Here is an 8,795-nt window from a genome sequence, read left to right as displayed (position 1 = left end):
CCACTCCGGTGCGCCACCACCCCGCGCTGCCCCCACCACGACCACCGCAGTGCTCCGACTCGCCCCACTTCCCAGCTCGATCCAGATCGGGAATCAAGCCACAGGCGGAGCTGGTTCTCCCTTGCCAGCGAGACCACTTCTCTCCTCGCAGCCTCCTGTGCGACAGCATACAGAGGAGGACGAGTTGCTCCTCGTAGTTGATCTCAACCTCTACGGGGCGCGGGGAGGATTCGAGGTCGTCGACCATGTTGGGACCCGACACACGGCCGAGCAGTTCGCCAGCGCCAGCGTGCCCCTCCCTGCTTCCCCTTCTCCCTCCACTCTCGCTCATCCCTTCCCCATCTCTCAATCCCTCTCCGTGCCGCCCTTGCCTGAAAGATGCCACTGTCAGAACCCAACGCGTCGCACCATCTCCAGCGCTCGCCTTGTGTCGCCCGCATCTCGATCCAGTCGCAGCTGACGAGGCCGGATCCCGTGTTCGGAGTGGGTCGGTGGCCGCAGGAACCCATGCATCTGCTCGTGGAGATGGGGCATCGGCCGTGGAAGAGCAGTAGCTGCTCATCTGCAGTTCATAAAAGGCTTATTTTGCTCTCCTTTTGGCATATTTTGGATTTTGTGGTTCCTGTTATGCGGTGTCAGCAATGAAGTTCAGTGCAACATTGCCTGCGGCTTCTTTTATTTTGCAGCGAGGTTCTCCAATTTGTTGCTTGCAGCTCCGTGCACAAGGATTGCAATCTCGGTCGAAGATGTGTTGAAAAATGGATTGCGGTTAATTATGAAAAAAATGTGTACTTCTCTTCAATCCGATTCACCTTGATGGCTCACCCTGCAGTTTACTTGATGCTCTCATGCAGTGTGGAGTGGATCAACTTGCATTCCCGCTGGACGCGCACGCGGTCTGCCTCCCTCCATGCATGCGTACAGTACATTTTTTCATGGAAAAGTTGGGCCACGCAGTTCATTCCGTCCATGTTTTGTATTTTTTGGAGAATTCTTTTTGAAGTGCACTCACTTTGTGTAAAAAGAATATGTTTCATTACCCCTATGTATGAAGTGCAATTTGTTTCGTGTGTTTAAAAAATCAGTCAACTACATTAACACTTGGAGTGCGTTTGGTCCTTTGATGTGGTTCACTTTTGAGAGTGATGAGGTTCACTTGCGCACAACATGGAAGTGAGAAAACTTAGCGAAACAAAAGAATAGTAATGTGGTTCACTTTAATATATGTCGGGGTTCGCTTGCCCTTGTATCTGCGGTCCACTCTCCTTAATAAAAAGTGTTCAAAACAGACAACAAAAACTCGTGTGAGAAAGTTTACATCCAACAAAAAGAAAGCATGAAGTTCGCTCGACTATGCGATGCAGTGCGGTTTTCGATCTGAAGCAGAGCATTCTTAAAGTTTACATCCGACAAAAAGAAACCATGAAGTTCGCTCGACTCTATCATGCAGTGCAGTTTTCGATCTGAAGCAGTGCATTCTTAAAGTTTACATCCGAGAAAAAGAAACCATGAAGTTCGCTTGACTGTGTGATGCAGTGCGGTTTTTGATCTGAAGCAGTGCATTCTTAAAGTTTACATCCGACAAAAAGAAACCATGAAGTTCGCTCAACTATGTGATGCAGTGCGGTTTTCGATCTGAAGCAGTGCATTCTTAAAGTTTAGATCCGACAAAAAGAAACCACGAAGTTCGCTCGACTGTGTGATGTAGTGCGGTTTTCGATCTGAAGCAGTGCATTCTTGAAGTTTACATGCGGCAAAAAGAAACCATGAAATTCGCTCTACTGTGTGATGTAGTGCGATTTTCGATCTGAAGCAGTCCATTCTTCTATCTGATGCAGTACAGACAAAGATTTGGGTGTCGCAAAAAACATAGTGTTCGTGTTTTGGTATTTTTAAAATTGCTCTTAAACCATAAGGAATTTGAGAGAGTGTTCTACATGAAAATTTTGCGCCTCGTCGATATCTTTCCAACGGTGTATCATTTGAATCATTTCGACCAGCGATTTGTAAAAAAATCACGAAAAACGGTTGCTGGCTCTCATCGTCAGCCGCACGATTTTCAAAATTAACCTAAAACTATAAGGATTCTCAAAACTATTTCAACATATGAAAGTTGCACCTCGTACGTAGCTTTCCAACGGCGTATCATACGCCCCGTTTCAACAAACGGTTCAAAAACTGGAGCGAAACAGTACTGAAAATTGCAAAAAATTCAAAAAAAGTGAATTCTGTGATTTAGTAAATTTAAAACTGCTCTTAAACCGCAACGAATTAGAGAAAATAATAAATAGGTAAAAGATGTGCCTCGATGATATCTTTCCAACAGTGTATCATTTGCTTCATTTCGATGAGAGGTTTAGAAAAAAAACAAAAAAAACACTCGCTGCCACTCGTCGTGCGCCGCATCATTTTCAAAACTGCTCTTAAACCGTGCGGAATTTCGAAAAGTGTTCAACATAATGAAGTTGCGCCTAATCCATAGCTTTCCTACCATATATTACATGCTTTGTTCCGATAAACGGTTAAAAACTAGAGCAAAAAAGGTAGCGAAAAAACACTGTGTGCAGTTTTTTCCGACACGAAGTTCACTATTCTCTGTATTGTAGTACCTTTGCTACAGAAAGTGCAGTGCCCTTGCATTGAGCGTACAGTGCAGAAGTGTTATCAGAATAACTATTCTGCTAATATTAGCTGAATAGACCGGCTGTGTATATATATATATATATATATAGGACAACACTATTCTAATCCCAGGATTAGAATAGTTATTTGAATCACGGCGCATCCTATATAGGCGCTGACGGAGATGTTCCTGAGATTCAGAAAAAAAGGTAGACCCCGTCCACTTCTTCCCCCACCCACGTCCACCGCCCCCGCGCCCGAAACCGGCCACCGCGCTGCCCCCGCCCCCGAAACCAGCCGCCGCGCCGCCCCGGCCCTCGGATCCGGCCACCGCGCCGCCTCCTTCCCCCGGATCCGGCCTCCACGACGCCTCCTTCCCCGGATCCAGTCCCACCGCCACCTATTGCCACCACATGCCACCGCCATGTCGGATCCCGCCGCCTGGCCGTCCGCTGGGCCACCCTCCACCGCCGTTCGTCAGGCCGCGAAGCACCCTCCCCGCAACCCCTACGCCGCCGCTCCCCACTACCCCTAGCTCTCGGTGTGCCGCCCCCGCTACCCCTTGCTGTCTGCGCCGCCGCCCTGGCACTACCTCCGGCGACGCCGCCGCCCCAACCTCTGGCGCTGCTGCCGCCCCAACATCCGGCGCCATCTCTCCCCCGCCCAAACTCCCTCCCCCTGGATCCACAGCGGCGGCGGACTCCCTCGGATCCACGGCGGCGGCGGACAACCTTCCCCTGGATCCACCGCCACGACGCCCTCCCTCCCGAGCTCTACTGGCAAACCACCAGCCATCAACCTCCCACGAGCACCTCCTTTCCTTTGCTCCAACCGGGCCACCGCTGCTGCACCACCCGCCCAGACACCGTAGCTCCTCCTCCATGAATACATCACGGATGGCTACCTGCTCAACGACGGCGCCAACCTAACTCTGACCATGGCGACGGCCGACAGACGCCAGTGTTGCAAGTATTGCTGCTACATCTCTTCCCTGACCTCTCTCCCTCCCTCTCCCTGACCTCTCTTTCTTCACAAATATCTTCTCTGCTGGAGGATTTGAACTTCTCCAAATTTGCACTAAAAGTAACTACCAAATTGTTTCTGTATTTTGCTTATGAAAGAATTGTGTTGATGTCTGAACTGCAGGCCTGTCTTCTTTGATCGGAAGACGCTCTAGTTTAGCAAGCATCAACAACACAAAAAGAGAGAGGAAGAAAAATGGATGTCAGGCTCATCTCTGGAGTGTTTGCAATCCTTTTCATGCTAGGTGTTTATGTAAATGAACCAGCGTGCTCATGCATGCCTATGGAAGTTGAAAGGAAACAAATGTTCCAGGATCACTATCAGCATATATTTTCTAAATGTCAACCTGGAGAAAACGCGATGGCCGTTTGTGTATATGTCTCAAACAAAAAAGTGTGTTTTTTGTAGCATTTTACCCTGTCTTGTTGCATCCTCTCTCTTTGGTTACAGGAGAAGTTCATATACAGCGACAACAGCAAAGTTCATGTTAGAAAAATTGAAGTCCATCTATATGGAAGTTCATAATTGTTGTGTGCATGCAGGCGAGCACAAAAAAACTTGTAGCTGATAAATTTTCCTTTTGTTTAACTGCAGCAATCTTTCTTGATGCCTGCTCTTTTTGAAGTGGTTAAATGATGCTTGTTTATGGTTCATGTCGGTGCTTGATGTTGGAAATATATTATAGTGCACGAATGTGAAGGTCAATTTGAAATAACCGAGCAGTCCGATGAGTATAAAAACCTTGTATTTCCCTGTTTCTCAAAAGTGATGGTTTACGGGATCCAACTATTAAACATTGCAAAACATGTTGCTAGCAGTGTTTCAATTGTTGTGTGTGCATTTTAATTTGCTGGAATTTTTTGTATGACATACATGATCGAGTTCAGAGCACACTTGTGTTCATGCATGCAAAAAATGGTTGTGTGTGTCTTCGTGCTATGGGTAGTTCTTTTTTCTTTTTGCGTATAAAAAGAAGGAAGTTCAAAGAAAAAAATGCAAAAGTTCAAAAAATATGTGACAAAAAAGATTGTTTAATCTACCAGCAAAAAGAAAAATGTAAATCCGTAGAAGAAGTTCAATATATATAAAAGTTTTGTGTATGTTTTATCATGTAGGAAGCTATTTTTTTTAAAAAAAATAGAGTAGTTAAAAATTCATTATTTTCCATTACAAATGATAACACCAAAGAAGTCCATATTGAAAAAAAAAACCAAGAAGTTCAATTTAAAAAAAGTAGAATAATTCAATGTATATGAAAAATCCAAATTCTCCTCGTTAATAAAATAATAAACCAAGAAGTTCAATTTCAAAAAATGGAGCAGCTCAATATTTATTAAAAAAACTCAAAATTTTCCCGTTACTAACGAATAAAACCAAGAATTCCGGTTCGAAATAACGAAAAAGTTCGTCATTTATTACAAAAGCTCCTATTTTTCATATTTCTAAAAATACACAAAGAGGTTCAAAAATTGAAAAAATGGAACGGTTTCGATGTCTATAAAAATTCAGATTTTTTCCGTTGCTAAAAGGTAGCGTCATTTCTTCGGAGCAATTCCATTTTAAAAAAGGAAATAAATAATTTCATATTACAAACCAGAATAGTTTGATGTATACAACAAACTCAAATTCTTTTTTGTTTCCATGCAAAATTGACGTATGAAGTTCAAGGTGAAAATAGCGGGAAGTTCAACTACTACACAGAATGTGTTTCAGAAGAGAATAAAAGAATACAAAACTAAAAGCCTAAAAAGTCTATTACAAGAAGTTCACGTGCTCCACCCTACACGATTCAAAAAATATATTACGAGAAGTCCGTCGTTAATTTACATGTTGTTTCAAAAGGCAAAAAAAAACAACGTTGTTTTGCCATTTTAAAAACTGCTCTCAAACGAGAACGAATTTGTAACACATGTCTACATGAAAAACTTGTTGCGATTCATAAGCTTTCCACCATGTATATTATGTGTCACATTTCGATGAACGGTTTAAAATTTTCATGTATACCAATTAAAACACGTTTTGATGTATTCAAAAAATTCTTACCTGTTGAAAGAAGTTCAAGGTGAAAACAACGAGAAGTTCAACTACTGCAAGGAATGCATTTCGAATGAGAATAAAAGTATAGAAAGTTAAAAGCTTAAAAGGTTTGTTGAAAGAAGTTCAAGTGCTCTGTCTGGGGAAGTTCAAAAATTCTTGCGAGAGAGGTTCATCTTGTATTTCCATGTTCGATTTTTTTCGTATAAAAATCGAATACAATTCTTTACTCAAAAGTATAAAAAAGGTGAAGTTCAAATTGAAATAACATAGAAGTTCGGAGTTTATTAAAACCTAGGATTTACCTTTTCAAAAAATAAAAAGCACAACGCCATTTTTTGCACTTTTGAAAACAATCTCACAAACGTGAAAATGGTTGCTAGAAGTTCAAGTGCTCGGCGAGGGAAAGTTCAAAAATTCTTGTGAGAGAGGTTCACCGTGTATTTAGATGTCCAAAATACATAAAAATATGTTGTTTTTTGTGTTTTAACATAATTCTCTCAAACCAGAGATAAGTTCAAAGTGATAACAACCGGAAGTTCACGTACTACATGATGTGTATTTCATATAAGAAAAATACAATAAAGTGAAACAAAGCAAAGTTCAAAAACACATGCCCAAGAAGTTTAACTACTTCACGCAGTGCAAAAAACAGCACGTCAAAAAATAGAGTGAAGTTCAAACAGACATGCCCGAGAAGTTTAATTACTTCACGCAGTGCGTTTCCATTCACGATGAAGGCAGAAATCATGATCTCGTCGTTTTCTAATTTACTTCAAAACGTCAGGAATATCATTTGTGTAAGTTCAAGTTCTCGGTCGGAGAAAGTTAAAAAAATATTGTGAGATAGGTTTGTACAAAAGAAATACCATTTGTTTAACACTAACGAATGAATGAGAAAATTACAAACGAAAATATGTCACAGAAGTTCAACGTGAAAACAGCAGGAAGTTCAACTACTACGATGAATGAATTTCACAAGAAAAACTTTTAAAACCGTCGCGAGTATGAAAAAATGATCAACACGGGAAAGTTGCATGTTTGAAGAAGCTTTCCATTGGTATATCACTTGCTCAATTCCGATGAGTGGATGGAGAGCTACAAGCAGTGGACTGAGAGCTACGAGCAAAAAAAATCACGTGAAAAACAGAGTGAAGTTCAAGTAAACATGCCGAGAAGTTCAAGTTCTTTACACGGTGCATTTCTGAAGAATCTGTTTCGCGATAAAGGCAGAACGAATGATCTCGTTGTTTTCAAAATTACTTGAAAACGACTAGGAATTAGAGAAAACCATCAACATGAAAAAGTTTCGCATTTTTTGTAGCTTTTCAGTGGTATATTATTTGCCCCATTCCAATAACGTTTGTAGAAATTACGGTGAAAATACGTTTTTATCCATTTTCAAAACTAACTTAAAACAGTAAGGAATTGGGAGAAACAATATATACCAAAAAGTTTCGCATTTCCTTTTACGATTTGTGAAATTTTACGGTTTTTCAAATTACTCTTTAACTGTAGGAAATTAGATAAAACTTTTAACATGTGGAAGGAGCGGTTTTGCAGCAGTTTTCCAACGCCATATTACTTGCCTCATTCCGATAAACGGTTTAGAAATGCGATCGAAATTACGATTCACGTTTTGTGTCAAAAGAAAAAACGGTTTTCAAAACTGCTCTTAAACCGCTTACATTTTGCGAAAAATTTAACTTGGGTCATGATACTCGTGTCCATAGCTTTCCAACAGTATATAGCAAGCCCTATTTGGGCAATGTTGCGGGAAGTTCAACCTAGCATAGGGGGAAGTTCAGGTCGAACAACTCAGGCAGTAAAATCGCAAAAAACGCGAGTTCTTCACGACCCGAGTGCAAAATCCGCCTATGAGCGAGATTCCTATCTAAAACGAGTATTTAGTTGCTAAAAATCGTTTGAAGATTACACTTACATCACATGGAACACGACTAACCAGAAAAACTCGCGGTAGAAGGCACAGTTGCGAAGATAGCCCGAAGGTCGGGTACCTACAGAGAGAAGTTCAGGCGCGTTACTCAGGCAGTTCAGGTTGTGATTAGAATATTATTCTGATCCCGTGATCAGAATAATGTTTATGTCTATATATATATATATATATATATATATATATATATATATATATATATATATATATATATATATATATATATATATATATATGAGGAATAGTTATTCTTCACCCCCCTCTATTTTACCATCAATGCACCGTAATTTTACGTTCCATTAGCTGATAGGCGGATTTTCTTTGCTTTGAAGAGGCTGATAGTTGTTGTTGTTGTTGTTGTTGTAATTTTACGTTGATGAAGAGGCTGGTCTCTTAAGGTTTTCTTTGCTTCTTCATTAGCCTTGATCCCGGGCAAGTTTCCGCTTTCTCCGCGTGTCGTGCGTAATGCTGTGGAAGAACTTTGATTGTGGCATGCGGATTCTCCTTGCCCCAATGTCACGGGGTGGAAACTGTCATCACACTTGCGTCCCGTTTCGCACATACCTGCCACATGTCCCGCCTTCATTGGGCGTGGTAGGTGGTGGATACGGAGGGCACAGGGAGGAGTGCCATGGCCTAGAACTGAGTGATGATCGTTGGAGCAGAGGGTCGGCCTTGACTCTCAGAGCCACATCGAGTGCAGAGAGGCCATATTGGAGGAGCGGGGCGACCATCTCCTGTATGAGGAGCCAGCCCCTACCTCGTCCCCCTTTAAAAAGGGGCAGGGTGGCGCCTCTCTGCACACACTTCTTCTTGTTCTTCTCCGCAACCCTTCCCTCCTAGCCATGGCAAGAGGGCGAGGGCACTGCGGTGTCACGGTGGCGGTGACGAGGGCTTCTACTCGATAGCGCGTCCCTCCTCCTCCGGATCCTATGGTGGCAGAACCCACCGCGAGGGGAGGAGGGCGGGGACAAGGTCCAGGTCGTCACGGTGCTCGAGGAGGAGGAGGGCGGGGCGGTGCCTTGGCAGTGCCCCCACCGACGTCTCCTCCCCAGGTGGAAGGCCACATCGGGGACCAACCTCGGGAGTTCATCATCGGGTTGTACAAGCCCATGTGTGGTCATCTTCGCCTCCCAACTCCCTTTGCGCGGGAGATGGAGCT

The 8,795-nt window shown here is 42.8% G+C and overlaps 1 long non-coding RNA gene across 1 annotated transcript; it reads left to right on the top strand.

Annotated features, from left to right (window-relative positions):
- Positions 1-2,916: 2,916 nt before the first annotated feature.
- On the top strand, positions 2,917-4,252 carry LOC119288847. Its single transcript, XR_005141304.1, has 2 exons — positions 2,917-3,591; positions 3,769-4,252. It is a non-coding gene; the product is annotated as an uncharacterized LOC119288847 (long non-coding RNA).
- The last annotated feature ends 4,543 nt before the right edge of the window (positions 4,253-8,795 follow it).

This window comes from Triticum dicoccoides, chromosome 4A (genome assembly GCF_002162155.2).
Source record: "Triticum dicoccoides isolate Atlit2015 ecotype Zavitan chromosome 4A, WEW_v2.0, whole genome shotgun sequence".
Taxonomy (NCBI): Eukaryota; Viridiplantae; Streptophyta; class Magnoliopsida; order Poales; family Poaceae; genus Triticum; species Triticum dicoccoides.
This window is presented reverse-complemented; position numbering and strand designations above follow the sequence as displayed.